The sequence below is a fragment of the Bombus fervidus genome, chromosome 6 (genome assembly GCF_041682495.2).
Source record: "Bombus fervidus isolate BK054 chromosome 6, iyBomFerv1, whole genome shotgun sequence".
NCBI lineage: Eukaryota > Metazoa > Arthropoda > Insecta > Hymenoptera > Apidae > Bombus > Bombus fervidus.
Genome location: NC_091522.1, coordinates 11,750,770 through 11,775,145, shown reverse-complemented (window position 1 = coordinate 11,775,145; position 24,376 = coordinate 11,750,770). Strand labels below are relative to the sequence as shown.

The following is a 24,376-nucleotide window of genomic DNA, read 5'->3' as shown; positions in this document are numbered from 1 at the left end:
AGATATTCCGCGTGTTCGTTTATTAGGGCGCGAGTTGTAATTACAGAGAAACAGACTGGCGGGATATCTCATCCGTGATTGCAAAGCGGTTAGAAAAGAACGTAATTGGAAAACGAAGGAGTTGAGATGTGTAATGTTCAGGTTAGCGAGTTCTCTAAAAGAAAAAGAAAAAAAAAATGAGTGCAATCTCTGCGGTATATCATAGTAAGATCTCGACATATCCGAGCTTACTCTGCTACTAATTTCACTGAGTATTTGGAGTATATAAGATGGTGAAATCTGGAGCTTCCGGGCTTCAGTCGAAAGTTTCAGCCAGGTTTAGTCGTTACTCTGATATTCAGCAAGATGTAGTTCAATTCCTCTTCGAAACAACTTTGCTAATATTGTTCGATATATACTGTCAGACACTTCTGTGCAAAACTATCCAACTCGTGTCTCGATATATAAAATCGAGAAATATATTTGTTTCGAACAGAATATGCTACAGTTTGCGATACGAACGAAGATATTTGCTACTTTCAAAGGTTCGAATATTTAATTTATTCCGAATATATGCATTTCACTGTCGACAGAGATATCAAATATAATTGTACAAATGTATAAACTTTCGATGTTTCCTCTGCGACAGCTGTAGACGTATCGTCGGAAGGAATCTCGCAGTATCACGAAATTATTTTATCCCTTTCCTTGATACTAAGAAACACATATAAACGATGTTTTATTAGAGACTACCATCTTAATTATCAGAATAAGAAATTGTTTCATCGTTAGATAATAAGATTCTTCTTAATAATAATTAATAATAATTTTCTCAATTATATCATTTTTCTAGCAATGATATCTACCTGTAATTAATATATTCATATCCATAGATATACACTGGGAAGTGACAGTAATCTACCTATCTATCAATAATTAAAATTAGAATTATATTTGAAATATAATGTGACTTGCGACGCAATGATCCTTGTCCTTATTTATTCGTTCGTTTCTCTAATTCGTTATGTTTCATCATTCATGTAGCCCATTTCATACATCTGTCCTGAAGTTGTTGAACTAACAGGTGTTCTATATCGAAGTACCTTTGCCACTCAAAGTGGTTATCATGCGATAGCAAGTTATGAGATTTACCATCCTGACCCGATGGTAGCTTCCAGTGATCGTATGGGATTGGTTCGTCTACGCTTTCCTTGGTGTTAACCATACATTGATTCGTCCACGAAAGCTTACCTTGTGGCTCCCAGTGATCGTGTACCATTGGACGTCACGTTTGCCTTTCCTTTGGCTTCCAGCGTTACGCACATACCGTGTACTGTGCGATTCCGTATTAATATTCTAGCTCGTCTGTAAACCTACACTATGCAACAATGCTTGATTGTAACAAAGACTAAAATGAATTAGGAATTTCAGACATTTATATTTGTATTATTTTGCCATTTTTAAATGACAGGTCTATACATTAACATTATGCGAATACAAGAGTTCGGACGGTTCAATGGTCAGTTTCACTTGCTTCTCGTTTGTAAATGTTTGACTATTTTTTAAACTCATATAGCATACACTGCTTGTCATGCGTATTAGGACACCTACTTGATACATTTATCGCAAAACCCTAACAAATTCTATTTTATTAATAAATTTGATGAAACTATTTTAATAACGATAAATACAAAATACAACAGATCCTATTATTCAAAATTCTGAGCGTTTATTTTAGATTATAAGTAGAGATAAATATGTTTTCTACCGAATAGAATATATCAATGAAACAACTTTCTCAATTTTAAACAAGTATACAAAGTATTGCATTAAATATCATTTAATAAAATTAGAAACTCGAAAGAAGTAATAGAGATCATTTTTTAAGTATTATCCATCATAAGTCTAGAATATGTACATAACATATATACACATGAAAAAGAACAAATGATACGCATCTTAAAATACTTATACCACATTGTATCGTCGTTAAATCGGAAGAGGAACCAGTTAGAGGAACTCGTTAATAAGGGGCATAAAAAGAGCACGTTAAAAAGGTAATATGGAATGGAAAAGAGGAAAACTTGTTCATTGGGCTTGTATCCGACACTATCCATTTATTAAAAAAGTTCGATTTCCTCATGGATACACCCTTTCCTTTCTCAGTTGCGATCAAAGCAACCACGGATTTGCACGAAGCTACGATGAACGCTGCAATAATACAAACTCAACGTGCACAAATGCGTTATTGAAATTTTCACATTACAAATGTTCCAATCAGGGGTGATACTGATGAAAAGGGAAGAGACCGTGAGAAGCGAAATGAACGGCCATAATGTAAAACGCGTTATAATGTATGAATTTAGTATCGCAAGTACCGCTATTATTTCGTATACAGTATAAAAATCGAATTAAACCATGAAACATTCTAACTAGATTTGTCTACATCTTCAATGTAAAAAATTAGTCGAGTAAAGGACTATTAAAGTAAATATTGTTATTTCTATAGTTAAAAAGTAAATTTATGGATATAAAATAAATCGATATTTTATACCACTTTATTATTATTTACTTATTTGCGATTCATCTCTTCCCATCTGTATATCTGTATTTATCTTATCTTACATTATCTTATATGCTACTCTTACTACAAAACATACCTTTCTACCCTTATAATTTGACCCAATTAGAATTAAAATCAAAAGTAAACTTAATATAAACCTCAACTTGAATTAAATCATATTAAACATAAGCATAATCTTCGACCCATTTTTGGTACATCCTAATATATCCTCATGCCACCTGTCTTTGGCACTGTTCAAAACGAATCTCATACAATTAATTAATACATATTTATATTTACCCAAAGCTGTTACAATTGAACAATTACACTATTTTATTGTTCAGTGATTTAGTTGTTTAAATAACGCTAGATGCAGCATGCTATAATTCTTAATACCGAACACTGTGAAGAAACATTATTAGCATAAGACTACTTCGATAGCTGGTTCAATCTATCGACTTCCAAATGTTTAATTGATTGACAACGATCGCGGCTCATTTTTGATACTCCCACGATGAAATCGTGATGACTCGATTTGTTAAGCCGCGAAAGATCGCAGGGGTGTAAAGGCGGGGCAGATGGTCAACAAGGGTGGCCAGCCGCTGCAGGGGGTAGAATACCTTTGGGTAGTTACGTATGCAGAGAAACCGCAGCCACGGCCGACCACCTGCTCCAATTACGCTTGTTAAGGGTAGGTCACCCTCTACGAACATGATGTAGTCCTCACTTTCATCTCAACCGTCTACCTACAAAAATGTACACGCGTCACCTGCACACTCTGCTGGCGAAAAACACCGACGTCATACACTTTCCACGATGGAAAACGTCAACCATGATTCAGGGAAGATTGCTTACACGGAGATAGAAAAGAAGCAGATTTTCGTGGAGAGAAATTCGAATAAAATTACCACAGCTGGAAAATTATAGATATAAATTAGTTTTGTTTTTATAATAAAAACTAGACTATGGATATTTATACAGATTCATATTTTTTAATAGTATAATTTAAGAAGTTTAACAAAAATTTGCTTCGGGCATAAAAATAAATATTAGGAATAGTAATGAGATCGACTGCGATTTGGATATTTTCCCTATCTTTTTATATTACGTGTATTCCGCGAATTTTTGCAACGTTGAATTCGTCGTGATTGCACAAACATCTGCAGTCCACTAATAAATCGTTTTATGTATTTTATTTTTATGTATTTTCTCGTTTTATATTTTTACGTGTTTTATGTATTTTATTACATATATAATGAATACGCATACAGCCTCATAATAAATTGTCTTGTTTATTCGTTATAACAAGTACGAAAGATTGTTTATCGTTAGACTCGGTTTCGCAAAGTAGCAGTAGAATGCAGATATCAAGATAATGGGTAGAAGCTATATCGAAATGTTGCGTTGAAAACGTTAAACAGTTTAATATCGCAATGCATAAACTTTTCTCCGCTTTATCTGTGTCGATACAAAACAACTTAGCAAAATTTTCTTTCCACATGAACGTTTTAATCTCGCATAATTTCTCCAACTGCTTTTCATAAAACTCGCTTTGAAATTCGATCTTAATCAGTGATCTTTCACAATTACCACGTATAAAGATATCCACGCATCGTTTAATAATTCATTCGCCTTAATCTGCTTGCATCGCCGTTTTATTTTATTAGACTGTAACTCGACCATGTTCCATGTATCGAATTCATTCGGATAGGATTTAGGAGGGCACGAATTTATGAGGATAAGAGGAAACGATTTATTGCGGATAGTTGGAACACATTTTTCAAGTTTCGCATCGCAGGAACGAATAGGACGTACATAGTTTCAGAATGTATAAAACAATCTGTTCCGAAACGAAGTAAAAGAAAAATCTAGTAAAATGCTTCGAAATATAATAAAGATATATATTAATGTGTATGATGATGCGTGAAGATAACGTACATTTCTTAACAATTCTTTAATGACGTTCATTATCTATAACATTTTCACCGACGGAAAATTTTGAAACTAACAAAACATACAACTGTTATACTACTCGATAAAATCATGAAAAACGTTTGTGCTTAATTTTGTAGCACGTAATAAATTAATTTGCTAGTTTATGTTAATTAATACCTACATATGGATAAATATAAAAATAGATAAAGATTCGTTAAAAAAGACACGTAATTGTACATACAAGTATACAAATCAATATCATAGTTACGATATGTAAGACTAATTTATACCTATCGATCAACATTGGCAATGAGTATTTTTAATCGATTTTTCCACAAAGAATGAAGAAACTAACATTTCTATAAGTTTCTTACGTAGAAGTTCAAATAAAAACGCTTTCGTCTCGTAACTAAAAATCAGCCAAATAAGCAATCGCTCTAACTATATTCTATCTGTAAATCATCGTTTCAATTGCACTAACGTTTCCCAACACAAAATTAAATTTAGCCTCCCAAACGAGATTCAAGCATAAATCATAAAAAGCATTGCGAAAATCTTCCCTATTTTCTCGTGCATATTAATTTTGCATCATTCGTATTTGTATTAAATGATATAAACTACCGCTTAGTTCTAACATACACTGTATGATATTAATTGAAGTTTGGGTTAATTCCACTGTATTGTTCCATATAATTACATCTGTAATTGTACTGTACATGATATACATACGTTCAAACGTATAGATATTTGTTATTTAAATTTCCATCTTGCCTCGTTGCATCTTACACTTCGTTTCTTCTATATTCCTGTTACGTATTTTCTTGATCGCCAATGGTCAGAAACAACGGTTCATGCGATCTTAAATAGAAAAAAGCTCGAGTCAAAGTACGAATCAAACGCACAACATCGAACATTAACGTAAGTTTTTCCATGAAAAATCTTTCCGTTTCGACTGACGAATTTCTCGCTACGCGTTGCCCACTATACCGACACACAAATCTCTATCTTCCATTTCGAAGTTCCTACTAATATTGGCGCTAAGAACTTCGCTCCTCAAAATTAATCTACCCATGCCGAAGTCAAAGGTAAACGAGTCGAAACTGTTGGAAGGCAAAAACGATCGATTCGGAATCTTCCTTCGCTCAGACGGTAGCGTACCATCGGCGAACGATCGATCGACGAAATAATTTTACAAGAAAGATACAATAAGAAGGACGAGGCCCGCAGGGAAAGGGAAAACGTGTCGTGGTTTCGGGTTCGGAATCGCTCGACAACGTCGAATCTTCGATAATAGCTTCCTGAAAGTGTGTAACCACTTTGGTACGGGCATCAAGTGGTCGCAGCTTCTCCTGCTCGTAAAAGTTTCGAAAAGTTGCCGCGCGGCAACTCGAGTCGATTGACGTTCTTCGATCGCAAACTTCTTCCTGCGATCGTACAAAAGGACGGGCTGCCGACTTCCTTCTTCGACGACACTTGCTCTCAGTTCCTTCCACTTGGGCTCCGCAGTTAAGGCCGCGTTATACTTCGTCTTGGAACGGCAACCGCAAGTAGTAGAACATAAGAAAAAGGACCCGATCGATGGCTCGCCATTTCGTTGACTGATCGATAACGAGGGTTTTTAGGGCGTGTGGTGAAAGAAGAAACGGCGAGGAACGCGTATGGAGCTGTTCGTGTTTATTCGGACACTGATTGAGGTGGAACGTTGGTTATTCGGATTATTAGACCGATCAGGAAATACCATTTGGTTTATCCGTTACGAAGTATTCCGTTATTTCTGTCATTGGAGGGATCACGTGGAAAAATACGATAAGTCTATGTTTATCCGTCTTTTGATTTTTAATATATCGCTTGGTAAGTAAAACAGTGGATTTCAATGTGAGTTAGTTGAGGATGAAAACGAACCACGTACTATTATCATAGCAAAGGTTTTGTATAAAGCTTGAAATTCGAGAGAGAATTTAGATTGTACGCCGGTTTTCTACGATCGTTATTCGCTGTGATTGTAAAAAGTAGAATAAACGATGGGGTAGAATTTTGTAAATGCAAATATATACAGAAACACAGAGAAACATAGCGCAAATAATAACTGAATACCGCGTACAAACTTTTGATATTTCATACAATTTCTCACGACGCAATAAAAATATTTAATTGAAAAATTGGAGTGCAAGCCAAATACATCGCGTACAACTGTGTACGCGTGGAAGTAATTAAAATTGTTTAAATAATTCGCTGAATAATAATTGTAGAAATTCGATAGAATGTAGCAAAGGTCGGAATTATTGCGAAACATAGAAACTTTGAACAATTCCAACTTAAACATTGTATTTAATAAACTTCTTCGTATATTGTAAAATAGAGATACGTCTGTATAAATTCTAGCAGCAGATTTGTATACGGCTTCGTGTTATTTTTGTTCTTTCGCCTCTTGATCAACTTCACAGAGCGTTATAAAAATGACCATTAGTACACGTCCACTGCAATATTTTTCTGCAATTTGCACGTAATACTAAAAGAAATTTCCAAAGCCGGTGCAGTTCTTTCACGTATAACAGAAAACAAACATGTATATTGCAAACGTGTATCGTAAGCTTACAATTGCTATAAAATGGAAAACGTGACTTTCATTCATGCCACGAGAGCGAGAAAGAAAGCGGAATCGTTTGCCTTCCTACGTCTACCATTTCCATCTCTCTCCCTCCAACTTTATGCTTATTTTCATCGTGTTTGCCCGATAATTTTCCCGTGTTTGCACGATTTAATTAAAAATCCTCTGGCCAGTGCGATCACGAGCGTTTCGTAACTTTATCTCCCTTTATACATCGTTCGAACAAAGCTACGAACTGTTCGATCGTCTAACCTACTTGTAGTTCTGTCATTGATTCCAAACGAATTCGAGTTTCCCATTTAAAACGGACCATTCGCCATCCGAAATCATTGTCACGGAATAATTTCAAATTGTTGTAATACGAACGATCAGTTAGATAATACGTAGAAAATTATTTAAAAGTAACAATCCTATATATCTGTCTTACTTATTATTGCATGAAAATCTTCTCACGACAAAGTTACGCTACTTCACAGAGCACGTACAACAGCGAAAGAACTTTTTCTCGAGAAAATTATTTTACGCGATTCCATAACCATCGATTTTTTTTTTTATGTGGAACTCTATATGTTTTTATGTGGATACCAATGGATGTGATTTTTAATTCTCCTCGCGAAATCCCGAACGTAATCCGAAGTACTCCTGTCGGAAAATACTTAGTTTAAAAAATACTTCAGTTTTAGTTTCCATCAAATTCAACGTACAAAAGATAAGAAAAACATAGACACAGGAGTACTATACTTCGCGTCTTTCATGCGCCGAATTTTACTAAATTCAGGTTAAAATATCTTTCTTTTATTTAAGCTTACCCAAAGCTTCAGATGAGATTTATACAGCTGTATAAATCTCACACTCTTTCTCCCTCTGAGCACATTTTAGATTACATTAGCATATTATATTGGATTACATAATAATTATTGTACTTATGAAGATACCTACTTAAACATTGAGGTTGTATTTCTGTAAAAAATTGCACACAAGCCGCTGAATAACAAGCGCAGCTATGAAAGCTTCTGACGTCGAAGAGCTTACTATCGCTTACATTTTAATAACCTACTTATTAAATTTTCTCTTTGGTTGTTATACATAGGTCATTACCAAATAACGTGATTAAGATCTTACGCGTTATATCCACAGCCACGATTAGTATATGGTTTATTATATAAGCTAAAATATCTGACGTATAATCAGAATAATTCTCTGTTCCAATGGCTGAGAATGGACAAACGCGAAGAATTAATCTATTAAGAGAAATAAATAGAAGTATTTGACAAAAGATCCGCTAATCGTGTTAACTCTGTCTAAGAGTTTTTTAACGTACGGTAAATGCACTTCGTGTTCTTTAAAGATTCTTCGTAAATCCCGATTAACGAGACCTCGATCTTTCACGTCGTCCAATCTCCCATCCACTGCGAAAAATAAAGCAGTCACGCTTGAAGAGCATAATTCGTCGAGCTTCTATTGACTCTTAATAGTTCGATCGGGCGGTTTTTTTCTGGATAGCCTGAGGGAACGTGATCGATGGTTTGTCCTAGCCGATGGGAGAACGTTTCACGAATTCTGGATTCATTGTTCGGAACAGGCAGAGATATTGCTTGACGATTTTCCGGGGGCCAACGGGCGTCGTCGTACCTGACGCTGGTGGATTGAAATTTAGAGAATGCCTTCACAGCAAACTGAAACGGTTTCGAACAGCGTTACGAGTGCCAGTGCCGGTATTTTTGAAACACGAATTGTTATTTCGATGGATTTTGCACGCGTGTTTCGCAAACGACTTGTTGCGGTTCGATTTTATGTGTGCCGGTGAAAATATTTTAGATATGTATGGCTAGAAAGGTAAAATAAAAGCGGAAAAGCTATGTCGTAGTCTTCTCTGCGCTTACGTTTGTGAAAGCATAAAAGAAATATATGTTGTAGGTATATACGTATTTAGGTTTTCACATAAATTTAGCGAAATAAAGAAACGAGACTACACCGACAAAATAAAAACAGCGACAACGATATGGAATTTGTAAACAAACATGGACATATTTAATTGAATTTTATATAAATTTCTATATTTTAAAAACAAGTATTCGAATACTTGAAAAATTAGAAAATTATGATAGAAGAAAGGTGAAGAAACTGTTGAATTTCGAAGTAGAACGCTTGCGAAATGCTAAAGAAATAATTATATAATTTTTATTAACTCGTATTTGTGTTATCGCGATGGTATCTATGGACGAGATAACACGCTTATTCCGAACTGGTTCATTTACTTTGCAAGATTGTCGTTAGATTTAAAAAACATATCTTTAGAAACTAGAGTGCTCTCGATCAATATTGATAAAAGACTCCACTGAACCATAAGAAAATGATGTTTACTTTCAACATATCGTCTTTTCCCTCAACTTACGTCCATTCGATTTCAGAATGGAATATTCCCTGTTAGCTTCAGAAAATAATGGCTGTTTACAAAGATAACGAAAGACATCGTCGACTTTATCTTCTTAGAAGATTTGCTCTAAAGAAAATAATTAGAAAGCTATTAAATCATTTTATTACGCTGCTTATCAATTTCAAACATCTATTAAATTATTAAAACGCCTTTTCTTTTATTCCGATTTTTACGAACGCTGAACGTTTCACAACGAAAAGAGAATTCAGCCTAACAAACAGTGCAATTTCTACTATGATTTCCCGCGTTTATGACGTGATGTAGGTGGTCCCATTTCTCGACGTACGTACTCCAAACTGTCAAGCCAAATGAACTGACTCTTATCAAAAGGGACAGACATCTGTCGGATCGATGCGCGTATGTCGCAATAGAAAAACTGAAAGGTTATGTCATCGCCTTGACGTCTTTGACATGCAATTTTCTGTTCGTACCAAACGCACCTTCAATATCCCCACGTCTTCGACGAACTGCAAATTTACGGTGCAATGTTACCTGATATTCACGAAAACATCTACAATATCGACCGATATTACAAGTACGCCAGGACGTGTAAAATTAAAGGACCATTAAATTCTCGACGAAAAATTGTCGACGAACGAACTGTTGTAACTTCGCGCAAAAATATCGCATGGCAATCTAGCTGGACTCATTTTAAAGCTTGAAACTTACTGTTTCGTGGCTATGTGTTCGTATCTTTTCGGATTATGTTTTCGCGTTATATATCGGGTAGGAAGGCAAAGGTACTTTTTCTTCGAAAATTTTACATTTCCAATTGCACGGAGTTTGACAAATTTTCTGCGGGATTCGTTTTAAGATACCTTCGTAAAATAACGTCTTTCTCTTTGAAACGGCCTCGAGAAACTCGAGATACGATTCCTTTTCGCCAATTTATCGCACTTTGAATGAAAAGTGAACTGCTGAAATTGGGACAACCCAAGATACACCAGCAGCAGGTTGCGTAGTCGGACTTGTACCTCGTGCGTGTTGTAGCGTGTATGTTTAGTGCATATATTGTGTGCGTGTTTAGCGCGTTTACTGTGCGTGTAGTAATACAAGAAAAAATCCGACAGAATTGGACAAGGATATTTCATTGCATTACACACACATATACACAAACACATACAACACACGAGATGCAAATCCGACAGCTCATTTTCCAATTAAAATAAGATATAATGACAAAAAAAGGATCATAGTCAGATCAAACTTTTTCGTTTGCGAAGAAAAGGGGAAATTTAGCTTTACGAAGGCACTTCGAAACAAACCCCGAAGGAAACTTTTCATATTCCATGCAATCATTGGAAGATGTAAAATTGCCGAAAAGAATATACTTCCGCCTTGCCACTCGTTACATCACGTACAAACATAACGTAAAAAGAAGGAAACACAGAATCGCGAAGAAGTAAGCTGGAAACTTTAAAACGAGCCCAGCCAGATTGTCGTGGGATTTTTTGTTCACGAAATTACAACAGTTTGAACATGGAGAATTTTTCGTCGAGAATTTAATGATCCTTTAATTTTTCACGCCGGTGTATTAAACGAGTACTTTGAATATCTCACTCTGAATATTTTATACAATATTTTTACACATACGTATTCTGCATATTTTTGTAACTTTAAACCTGCATCGTAAAATTCGCGCAACGATTAACGTTGAAATTCGTTTGCTTCCTACATCCCGAAAATATGTTGTCGTTAAAGGTGATGCAGCTCCGTGGAACCGAGGCAGAAGCTAATTTGTTGCACCCAGGGTAAAATGCACCCCAGCCGGGTGTAAACCACTTGGCTGGTTATGATTCAATCAAGTGTAAACCCAGCAGCAGCTGGATTAGACCGCGTGGCGCATGTAAATTGCACGATACGCAGTGACTTTCTCAGGGTACGTGTATCCGTAATCCAACCGCCTCCTCAGCCGTTCATCTTCTCGCAGCACGTCCTCTAAATTGATGTCAGTAATTCACACGTAATACACCTTACATGGTCAGAGTGCGGCAACGAAAACGCTTACCGCGAACAGCCGCGTAATTTCCAGAGCTCTGACCAAGATACACTTCCTACCAAATTAATTGATAAATTACATCCATCCTCGTGTAAACAATTTAGACAATCTCTGTGAGTCTCCTCTTTTCTTCTTCTTGGAACTGTTATGTAGGGATGATAGAGCGGATGACTATTACGGGGGATCGAATTATTATTTTATTGTTAGGTAAAAAGAAACATTCACTGCACGTGGCTACCAGCTCGACATCGTCCGCTGATCTTAAAACTAAACAGGAAACTATCGGCTGTTGGTTCTCGTCACCGATAGCTCTGTTCCCTTAAACAATTTACAATGTAATACTTGTCCTAACTTACGCTAACGCTATAATCGTATCGCCTTTTTTTATTTATCGCTCGGAATTCAGTCGTTCTAACTCAGTTGTTCAAATATCTGCGATATTCCCACAAGCAAGAAGCACGTAACTAGGATTTTGTATAGACAAAGAGTATATCGATTTTCTCGATGGTATCATAAACTTTTACACTGGAATCTTTTATAAAATTGTACATATACAAGTAATACTTGGCTGAACGATATATATAATTTCTATACTCGTGATAAATACATGTTGAATTCTGTGAAGTTGGAAATTGTACCAATAGGATCACGATAGCCGAGTGTCGTACTGCTAAGGAAATTTCTAAACGTTTCCTCCAATAATAATAACGATTCATCAAACTTAACGACAACTGTACGAATACTTTCGTGCGCATCCCCTTCGCGGTACGAGGCGAATCGGTTCGAAAAATCCGACGCTGTTACGCGTTAACGCTTTGACTGCCACGTTGGTCGTTGGTAACCGGAGCGCCTGAATTTCTCACAATTGTAAAAATTGAATGAAAATTTACAGTTAGGGTATTTTGAATATAACCGATAAATAGAAGATACTTTGAAATAAAAAGTGCCCCATCGAACGATTAAACATTTCTATTAGAACATCAATAAAAGAAAATAAGAACAAATCTTGCATCTAACGGTGCACTGTGTTTGCATCCATATCTTTGAGCGGTAATCTACTAATATTATTATAAACACACCTTAGAAAATGATCGTAAATGTTGCTTTTTAATCATATAATTAAAGTTAGAAATGTGCACATATCTTACTATTGTAGTATCGTGGACGAAGGGCTTGGGGGATGTTGTGAGGATTGTAAACAAGCGGTTGCTGGGCATGTGCGTAGTGGAGCTAAGATAAGAGATATGAGACTAAGACAAAAGACAAGGGATTGCTAGCGGACGATAAACGAATTAACAGCAGTATGAGTTGAGAAGTCAGAGAGTGCTGATCGCGTTGTCGAGATAGTGTTGTTAGCCTTGTTAAGGGAGAGTTGAATTTGCGTTGACGAGAGTTGTTAATTAATTATCCAGTTATCTTAATTATAATACGTTGTTACGATTAGTTCATATTAAATAACCATTATTTTCTGCTTAATTAACATCTGCTTAATCCACTTATTATTAATAAACTAATAATGATAGTTTACGATACTACGCTATTATATATAGTATGAGCAAATACTGTTTACTAATATCTTCTACACGTTTCAACAATATATTCTGCACGTTTTGCTTACGACAAAATAACGAATTTGTTGAAATAAACGAAGCCTTGTTATAATATGTCGCTATCATCTGTTACCAAGGCGCCACGATGGTCACCCGTCACCACCAATAAGATAAACGGTTCATTAGGAAAGAATGTTGTCTTACATCATCAATTTGTTATTATTTTTCATATATATATATATGCTTTGAATAATAAAAATACTGCCGTGACGTCCTGAGCGAAACATGTTATTTCGGCGTGGCAGTCAAAGTGTTAACAATACACCAATTATCGTTCATCTAGCAGAGAACGCGTCCATATGTTCCCTTGCTGCTAATCGAATCTCGAATCTTCCCTACGGCCATCGAATTAAAGACGCCAAGCCACTGCGCGTCGCAACCCTTACGAGCGTCTTCCCTCGAAACCGCAGACAACCCTCTAGCTCGTTTCTCCCTGCTTTTCGCCCACACTTTGGTACATAGAAGGAAGAAGGCGCGTAATGAAATTTCGAAACGCAGGCCGATGCTCCAGCCACCTCGTGCGGATATCCGTTGGCGAAGGCAACGGCGTGGCGCCCAGGGGCGTGCGAAACGCAATCGAATCGTGCGTGATTGAAGAAACGAGTACGATAGTTGGTCGAGAGAGTTGGATGAATTTCATCCAAACGCGTTTCTTCGCGCACAAAGCAGTCCCGATCTTCGTTGGTTCATTTGAATGTCTGTACTCGTTGGCGAACGTATTCGTGGATTGCGTGTGCGAGGAGTGCGAGACATTCGCAAAGCTTTGGTAACGTTGCAAGATTTGTCGGTATTTGCGATCTTTTTTAAACTTCGATATATCGAAAAGGATCATTGGAGAAGGTAAGAGAGGTGGTTAAAGTAAGAAAAATAATAATTTTTCACAATACTCCTTTTGACGATATCTTATTTTTTATATATCTGCGCTTGCTTGCACGCCGAGCGTTTTTAAACAGAAATGAGAAAGTTCAACGTGAGTTTTACGTTAGCTTTAGGTTTAGCTTTAGTGTTAGGTCGTCCGAAAAGTTTCTTTCGTTTTATAAGGAAATAATAGACGCACAATGTTTTTTGTTTTATATTAGTTTATCGAATTATACACGAACGTAATAATAGAAATAGAACGAAATGGATCATACCTGATTCAATAGAATAATATAAAACAGAAATTGTTGTTCATCTATTATCATCTTATGAAACGAAAGGAACTTTTCGGACGACCTAATATAAGATTTAAGGTACTTGGAATTCTGTGCTTTCTATATCGGTTTTAAATGATATTTCAACTTCTTAAAATAGCTCTTTTCAATATGTCCAAGTTTCGAAAAGACCGGAGATACCGATGAAATTGTAAAGCATCGCCAAATCTGTCACGAACACTCAACGATCTTCACATAGTTTCCAAGAAATTCGTGAATAATTCTTCAAGTCTTTTTAGACTTTAATACTTGATACCTAGAATATCTTTAACACCTGATTGTTAAATAATATGATTTACAGATTTAACTGTACGGTAACTGGCGATCGAACGAAAAGATCTTTATGCATTTTTCATTAAGAAAGTTTCGAAATTATTCTAATTTTCGAATGCCGAATCTGCATGACGGTACGTTGAAACGTCGACTAAAAGTTATCGCTTTTCGGCATATTTTTGCATAAAATCGTTCCAGCGTGGTGTCGCTGCTTTATTATACGATAACTGGTTGGTTCAAAACGGGATTCACCGGACTGATGTGAAAATGCCAAGTGCTTTTCTCGTCTCGCGTCATCGCCCTTCCGTTTCCACGTCTCCTTTTTCCTCTCGAAACGAAAAGTCTCTCGCAGCCAAAACCGTGATGGCAAAATCGCTGAGTAGTTCTCAGATAGTAACAAAATAATATGCGTGAATAATAAAATAATAACAGTCTGGTGAAGAACGCGTTTATCTCATTCTTCTCCGTTGTTTTTCTTCCACTCGCTTGTGAGGCAATCTCGTATTAAAAAGCAAGAAGAAAAATATGTTTAGAATAAAACTTCTTCGACCCGTGGCCTAGTTTTCGAGAAAAACTAGTTTGAAAATTTATCGAGCGTACGTACTTGAACTTTGCTAATTCCGGGCTAAATGAGAGAAAATAATCGGTAGAATATTATTCTACGTGTGAGAGTAAGTAAAACACGTAGGCTAAGCGTTTTTCATAATCCGCTTTGTTTCCGAGCAAAGTAAATTCGAAAATCTATCGTACGCGTGTACAAGGCCGATAGTTAATTAAACACGAACGAACACCACATTTTTGAAAATGAAGCGTCAGGCGGAGAAATTGTATTCTACATTTTCCATTTATTTTCGCACAAACGGTAACCTTCTTGCGATCGTTTGCTCGTCAAAGATATTTCCAAAGTCGATTTTCTCGGAAACTATATTTTCTTTCTATTTTGCAATCACCTCGTGTTCGATTGTACGCTTTTATTCCATCGATATAATTACGCCTACATATTTAATTATAATATTAAATATATACTGCAGATTAATTTTCACCAAAACTAAGCTCGTTCATCGTTCGCCACTGAAGCCCTGAGAATTGTCACCGATAAAAAGAAACGTACTTTTACAGTCAGTCCGTGACTGTATGTAGTCTGTCCGAAGTAGAAAAGAAACTACGTAGACAGACTCGGTGTTGCGAATCTCATCATAAAACCTGTCGCATGAATTTGTCCCTATCCGAAGCTATCTCTCATCCAGCAGAAATCTAAAGCCTGTCGCGTATATCCCTGTCGAACGCTTATCTTCGCGTGTCGCGTTACACTTTCGAATCGCATGCCATCGATCCGCCGAAATATTCTCATCGACGCGACGTTTTTCCAGCCACGTAGAAACATCGGGTCTCGCGTGCACGTAACTCGCTCGTATCTATTCGAGGAGTCGTTAACGCCGGATTTCCAGTCTCGTATCTAAAGGATCCGATAATAAAGTCGTGGAACGCGTGCTTTAACGGCGTTTATCCCGTGCCGGATCGTTAGTTACGAGTGTTCGACGCTCGAATTCGCAATCGACGCGACTCCCAGCAGTGGAACGTGCCCGTACGCTCCACCGATACTGCCCTCTTCCGGAACGATGCAACCCTGTTCTCCACGGCGTCGAACAGAGCCGCTGCATCGTTACAGATTGCGATCGACTGCAACGAGAGCGACACTTTAATCCCGGCGATTTTATCTGGCTGGCTATTCATCCGCCTGGATCCCCCCTGGGCTGGCCCGATTCCGCGAAGGATCTCTTGCCGGAATGAAACGGCATCGCTATCCTGAAATCAGTTTCCTCTTTTTTTCTCTTCGCTCTGTTTTTTATTCCCCTTGCTTTTCCTTTCTTTCTCGAAGTTATTACGCGTCCGCGATCCGATAACGGTCCTTGATACGTTGTACTCGTAGCATCGTTCGACTTCGATGCAGTCATTTTTAGGTAGGAAAAGCGTCTCGCGCGTATGATGTTCGCGATTCTAAAATCTGACTTTGCGATTTGCCTCTGTGTACGTATACACTGGTCGATGATAAATTTCGCGATATCTAATCGTTTGAGATCCGATGCGCAGGATGTTGAACCAGGTAGATTTCGTCTTCGATCGTCTGATTTCTGAAGAGTTGAAATGCAATTGAATTTGACACGAAAATTAGAGAACTGTTATCGCCAATTGGCTTCTCAGTGATATGTTCATTGGAACATGGTAGATGTTTCGTTTATAAGAAATCGGTTGGAAGTCAAAGTATTTTGTGTAACCGATTAGCTCGGATAACAGAGGCATGCTTGCCACCAATTGTTGTCACGTGTTTCGATATCTGAGATCGAACAATAATTTCGACGCACACGGCGTTAAATTATATGTCAGCTCGGACAAAACGCGTGGACACGCGCCACTTCTGAATACGCGCTCGTATAATTGAAAGCACGGTTGAGCGTAGTTTGGACAATGGAGGGTCAGTTACGAGTTCGTACAGCTAACGACAAACAAAGGCTGGATCGCATAAAACGCGATTCGGATAAACCGACTCACACTGCACTCTGATAAATTCTGCTTGATTTAAATAGGCTTTCATATTGCCAGATGGACACACGCTATTAGCTAATTTCGCTTCTTCGAACGTTTGGTAATCCAATCGACAATCGACAAATTTCTATTTGGATTAGAGCGAAAGAAAATTTACTTTGATTAAATTTGTTCGATTATTTGAGTAGAAAATTAGGAACTTGGGTCGAGTAGAGACAATGTATGTAGATCCTGTAAACCACATTTTACGAAATAGAATAGATTTTTCCATCGGACCTTTATACTTAGACGTGAATGGAGAGACAGGGATTCATTCATAGGAATTCGAAGAAATCGACTGTTGGAGTAAGAAAAATAGAAGAAGTTGAAGACGAAGTAATCCTTCCGGTTGATTTCCAATGTTCCGGGAGAAGAGAATAGAATATCGTGACAAAGGGATAAAATACGGAGAAGCTCGAAAGCCAAGGCAGATTTATCGTTTATCTGGATTTCAGTCAGCGCATAAAGTGAAATGAACGATGCAACAGCGGACTTCAAAGTGATGGCCCTCCGTTCCATTTGTTGCATTCTTCTGCCTGTCTTTGTGCCTCGCCTTAAATTTGACATCTCGTTTCCACGGTTCCATTGTTTCTCCGAAACAACACAGAGAAATGTACATATTTTTGTTTAACTCGAGAGCGAATATATCTGATACGTTGTAATTTTCAGAGATTATTTACAATGATCAATCGGAGATTACTTTTGAACGTATTTTGGAGATTATTTAGAATATTAGAATATTTTCCAGGATATTGATATCGAAAAGCAACATAACGCGTAATGTAAAAGCGCTTCAAGTTCGCTTTACTTTACAAAATGAGTACGAAGATAAATTTAACTATAGAATGCGCTTTGCAAGGCTATCTTCTAGTAAATGATTCTTTTCTTTGGCCAATCAGTCCATTGAAGACTGGCAGGTCAACTTCGTTTTTCATGATTTTTACGACTCAACGTGGTCCGATGGAAACTTACGAAACGATATTTTTACTACGATAAAATGAATAAATTAAGGCTGGGAGTGAAAATTTCGCAAAATTCCGCCCATTCTACCTCGAACCAACATCTTCAAGTAAAAAAAATAAAACAAAATAAAAAAATAAAGTAAATAAAATAAATCAGAACGTAACAAAAAATGTAAAATACTGCTCGTAGAAGAGATACTTTGTAAAAAAGATCGAGTTACGTCGATACACGTGAACATCTAACAATTGGCAAACGAAGAAAAAAACTTTATAACGAATTTCCACCGATATTAATTTCTTCATGGCCTTCGAAAATGCAATCAGGAGAAATTACGAGGCTTGTTGAAACCATGGTTTCCAGCTGAGAGCACCGAAGCACTTTACAGGCCATGGATAACTCTTTCTACCAGCAGATCTTGTAGCAGACGGCAATACGATTTCAGACATCGCCGCGAGCTCGTAATTGAGAGAATAAGCAGACGCGGTCCTCTGATAATTGAAAATTTAATGTCGGCCCGAGTGGAAAACAAAATCGAGGCGCGACGAACTTTTGGAACGAGTTCAACGATCTTCTCTTATTGCTCCTATTCTCATCACGCTGGCCCGAGAAGATATTCCGTGCAAGAACACTCGAAACTTTTTCCATCCTCCACGTGCTCTAAAATGTCACCAGTTACCTTCCCGGTATACCTACTTTCTCCTATTTTATTTCCACCAAAGACAAGGAAATTACGTCGCCAACGTCCAAAGAAATTTTCCTCCACTCTCGACGTTCTTTTTCACCGATCGGTTAGATCGCTAATTTATGGAGCAACGACGTGCAGAGAAGAATAGAGCGGATTAATATAAAAGCAAGAAGCATCGGCTATCGAATTCAAGAAGAAACTGAAAACCGAATGCAACGAATAATCTTCTGTTACACAAAATCATTATCGAACCTAACTGCACCTACGGAATCGAATTCTGGGTACAGCAGAGCAACGTTTAAAAAAGTAGAAGCTTTGCAATCAATAATTCTCCGCGCGGTAATTAATACTCTGTGATACATTAAGAACGAGGATCTAAAAGATCTCCAAGTGGAATCAGTTGATATCAGATATAAAAGAAGATTAGAAGATTATCCAAATCTATTAATGAACGACTTATATCCTACATTTATCCCAAGGAAACCCAATGTAAGGAAAATCAATCCGAAAATGGTCCGATCAACTGGGACACTCGATGATCTACGAACAAACGTATCCAACTATTTTTTCTATATTATGATAAATAATAATATTAATGGCAAAGTAAATGCACGAATCAATGGTTAATTATACACATAGTACTACAGGAACTATAATACGACACAAGTTTCGAGAGACAAATGTAACTGTAAGACATGGAACGCCAAGAATATACCTATCTATTATACCTAGCTATATAGGAATATAACTAGCTATTATTCCAATTCGTAATACCAGTTTCTCGAATGTTCTCATGAACAAATTGCAAATTGTCTCGGGGAAGACAAAAACACAAAAAAGGAACGAAGCAATAAGAAGCATTTGCTATGTGCTCTGTTGGTCTCGGATAATAAGCAGTTTCACCTTTACCGAAGACCTTTGGACATTTTCCAAACGATCGTATCGTTCTTTTGTCATGAGTAGAATATGAATTTTTATGCATTTATGGGAAATCTAAAATTCAAGAATGTATGCGATATACAAAAGTATCTACATAAAATATTCAAAGTAGAGTTGTAATATAAAATAATATTTAGTAAGCAAGTCTCTGCTTAGGTTCTATTTCTTTACTTCTATTCGTAAGAATATGAATTTGTATAAATATCCGTAGTTTGGTTACAGCATGTAACAGCTTGTAGAAAAATATAAGAAACTTCTATATTCAAAAAAAGCTCACGCGTAAATTTATACTCTAAAAATTCAACTTAGCTTAGTTTCTAATTGTCGCTCGAAATAAAATTTGAAAATTGTAGTATTAGGTTGTCCGAAAAGTGTCTTTCTTTTACAGACACGTCTTTTACAACGATGCATCTTTATACGAACATGAAACCTAATCTGTCAAACGTTGTGATCTTTATTTTGATAGAGCAAAATGATTCGATAAAATAATATGAAACGAAAAATGTTGCGCATTCATTATTTCCTTATAAAACGAAAGAAACTTTTCGGACGACCTAATACAATACGGAAGAAATAGAGATACTTTCCATAATTCTCACTTAGTTGAATTTGTTAATTGAACATAAATATCGAACATAAATATTTCCCTCTTAATCACAATTATTGTCTTTAAATATAACTCACCTGCGAATGTTGGAAATTACAGAAACTTGTCGCTTCATTATCATTAATCTAGAAACCAGCAATAAATATCGAGTTTGTTGGGAACTCTCTACCAGCAATGTATCTTCTACGACATTTATTGTACTATCGTGTTATATATTTTCGAAATCTGACCGTCTCTTGTGCCTGGCAACACACAACTGAGAACTAGCAAGTCGATTCCAAGTGCTTACGAACTTTGTTTGTTTACAATACTTTGAGAATCTCTATGCGCCAGGGAAACCTGTTCCGCTCTCGAAATTACAGTATAAATTTCAACTTCAATTTACTAAGGAACTAACCGCAACACCATTATATATTTTTCTTCTGTACACGTTATTACTGCGTTACACAAGTAATAAACAATATATATATATATTGCTTCTTAGCAATGACAACGATATAATTACAAAAATAAAAAGTCGCTGAATAAACATTTAAAAGATATTAAATCCAACGTGTAAACGTAACTTATAATTAGACTGAGGATTTTTATTTATAGAAAATTAAAAAATGCAAAATTGCACAGGATGCATGTAATACGAAAAGATACACGAAATATTCGAAATATAATATTATTATTATTTTACTCAGTGGACGGTCCAATGACTTCTACATCGGTCCCATTTCATTAGCTGTGTGTTGATGAGAATACAAATTTGCATAAACATCGGTACTCTACTTATAGTTTAAAGTCTACTACTAAAGAGTCGCAACTAGACGGCGGATATTTATGCAAAATAACTTCATTCGTCTCTTTGTCACGCCTGTTCCTGCGACGTGTAAGTAACAGGGGTAGAAATATGTGACTTCATTATACGATAAAAGAGATGTTCCAGTATCGTTTATTTGTGAAAAATTGATACCTTTAATTTGTAAATTAAATTGCTAAAAATTGATTCGATATATATACAAAATTTTGTGCTACGTATGATTTGTCTCCACTTGGTTGAAAGTATTTTTTAATAAATAAAATTGCACGCGTACTCGATGAATGTTCGATATAACGAGCTCTATAAAAGATCAGTCCTCCTTTCGATTTGGCACAGAGTAATCGACTACCAACCATTAATCGATTAACAATTGTTTGTCTCTTGGAACTGTAAGTTGAACCTAATTGTTCACTGGACTGAACGAAGCCAGAACGCTTCAGATATTGACTAACTCTGATTGGAAATCTAATTGCTTTCGCAGAGTTTGATGTTTCATTGACGACTAACAACTAACAATTACCTCGTAGATCGAGTAATTTCCATCTGTTGTTCAAGCGACGCGACTTTATTTGCCATTCTCCTGTTAAACATTTATATAGTAAACCATCTTTAAGCGCCACCAGTCTGTGTTTAGCCTTTGAATTCAAGTATGAAACTCTGTTTCTACTAACGTTCAGCAATGTCTGTTTCAAATATAATCTACGACAGGGACATGATCAGATTGCGAATATGCGAATAGAAAATTGAGAATAAAGTAAAGTCGTTAATAGGAAAAAAGATTTATCTTATGGAGCGTATAGCAGAATTTAAATATCGATTATCAGTAGACCGCGGATTTTCATGAAAATTCATATTTCTGAGAATATAATTAAAAAAGTAGAAAGTCGGGTAGAAAATTACTTTATCAAACAGGCATCACAGAGAGCATTATACTTTTGTTTTTTCATATTACGTATATTCCGTGTAATTTTGAACTTCGAATTTTCCTTCCATAAATGCGTAGAAGTTCACAGTCTAATTATCAGAAATGAAAGGAGCTTTTTCAGGCGACCGAAAGCCAGCAAATATGAAGAAAGATTATTGATATAACTTCGTATATATGAAATATAATTAAAATACTGCTTAAATTCAAATACATTCAGAATATTCTATGATACTGGCATTTTCCAACGGGTCGGTCGTTAAAAATTTTCATACTTTACACAGACTACTTTGAATTGCAGCCAAAGCACCAACTGCAATAAATGGTGTTCATTAAGGAATCATGCATAAAATAATCCATTTTATTCGCATGATACGCTTCTTCATCTGGAACATTTATGTCTGCAAAAAATTCCCCTCTATCTCGAATGACAGGTTCATTTTTAATGGCCGCGTAGAGCGCGGCAAATTTTTGCAAGCGCTACTCTAAAACAGAGAGGGATTTTCTGGTAACATTTTTCGTCCGGGAACAGTTTCGTAATCGCCTTAGAGATACTCTAACGACTACTGTAAACTTCGTACTTCACCAACCAAACTACATCGCACGACGCTATCGACTGGCTCGTCGTTTAACAAAAACTATGTTTTTTGATTTATTTTATATCGCAACTGTCTGCTAGAATCTCCTCGAAACAATCTTTTCGCCATAAGTCGCGACACAGTGTCACAGATAAAAATTCAGAAAAATTCTCAATCGAAACAGAAGCACCGTTAGCTGTCTAAAACTTGCAAATGATATAATAGCACGAATAACGCAGTTCGTATGTCGACGTTTTCCTTTGTCGATTTTTCTGTTACTCAGATAAAAATGAAAAACGATCGCCATTTACAATATCGTACAAAGGATTGACAGTATGATAAAAGTTTTCTTTGCGGGCAAACGCGTCACAGACGCAACAAGATATTTTGCAATAAAAACCTCGACTCGGCTAACAATACAATTTTTATGTACTCGATTGATCGTTTACCGAAGAGAACGAGGAATTACAATAGTTTACGCTGCTGCCATACGCGCAGATATTGCAGGTAGTAGAATAGTAGAGGTTCAAACACCCCTCCCTGTATATCAAAATTAATATGCAAATTAGCTGTAACGATTAATCAATTATGTGCGGTGATTTAGTAGTGGAGTAATTTAATGGACATTATGCGCTGTTGGTATTAATTGATATTAAACGTAGATGATAAGAAGCGCGAAAAATGCCTCGACATTTCAACGATCGTCAACGAATTTTCGTAAAGCTGAATTCAAGGATCGCTGAAAAAAAAAAAAAGAACGTTCCGATCTGCGATTTCGTGAAATAAGTCGGTTGAGCAGCAGAGCCCGTTGCGGATCTCGTCCAAAAATGCGCAAAGCCACGCCGGCAGCGGAAGTTTTCCAAGAAGATTTTTCACAGAGAATCGCATTTTCCAGGCGGGCTGGCTCCCCGACGAGCGGATTCGTGTTTCCCTGGATTTTATCACGAAGAAATTCGCCTTCGAGATAGCACACGCAAACGCCTGCCATACGCAGCGTTACGAGACATTTTCAAACGCCGTGCTCCTCTTTCTCCTGTCGCTGCAGGGGAAAAGTGGCCCCGAGATCGTTCCCGTTGGTCTCCAGGAATAAGCTCGACAGGCGCATATGAAAATTTTCGATCGTCCCTACGATCGGTTTTTCTTGTTACGAACGGATCCTGAGTGCATGTATATTGAGTTGTTCGCAAATCTCCTGCTCTTTCATTATCAACCTCTGTGAGATAATGAAATCTACGGGAAAATACTCTTTTCTTGTTAACTTTGCTTAACTTGAACTTTTTTAAGGATTCTAGTGTAACAACAATGATAGTAAGCGATTTTTATTAATTTTTTCTTTCCTCTTTTTTTTGGATTAGCTGGCGATTGTATGGGACTAGATGTTTTTAGAACGTAAATGTAGATAATCTTCAAGTACGTAATTTTTTTTATTCCAATGCGTCTCGTTGTTTGTCGTATGTTGTTCGTGTATTTCGTTGTTATTCGTATGTTATTCGTGTAGAGCGTAGCATCTGTCAGAGTGAGAAAAAGTTGAGTAATTTTCGCAAAATTAGGTAGTTTAATAGCTTGTGGAAGCTGTTTGGAAGAAAAACATGGAAAATTAGAAACGTAGCGTTTAGAAGGCAGAATTTACTCTCTTCGGGGAATTTCGGTAAATTTTGAAGATTACAAAGCAGCCGATCCCGTTTGGCATGAAA

The 24,376-nt window shown here is 36.7% G+C and overlaps 1 protein-coding gene across 4 annotated transcripts in view; it reads right to left on the bottom strand.

Moving 5' to 3' along the window:
- LOC139988417 (uncharacterized) overlaps positions 1–24,376 on the bottom strand; it is a 288,130-nt gene that overhangs the window by 193,395 nt on the left and 70,359 nt on the right. The window lies entirely within an intron of this gene.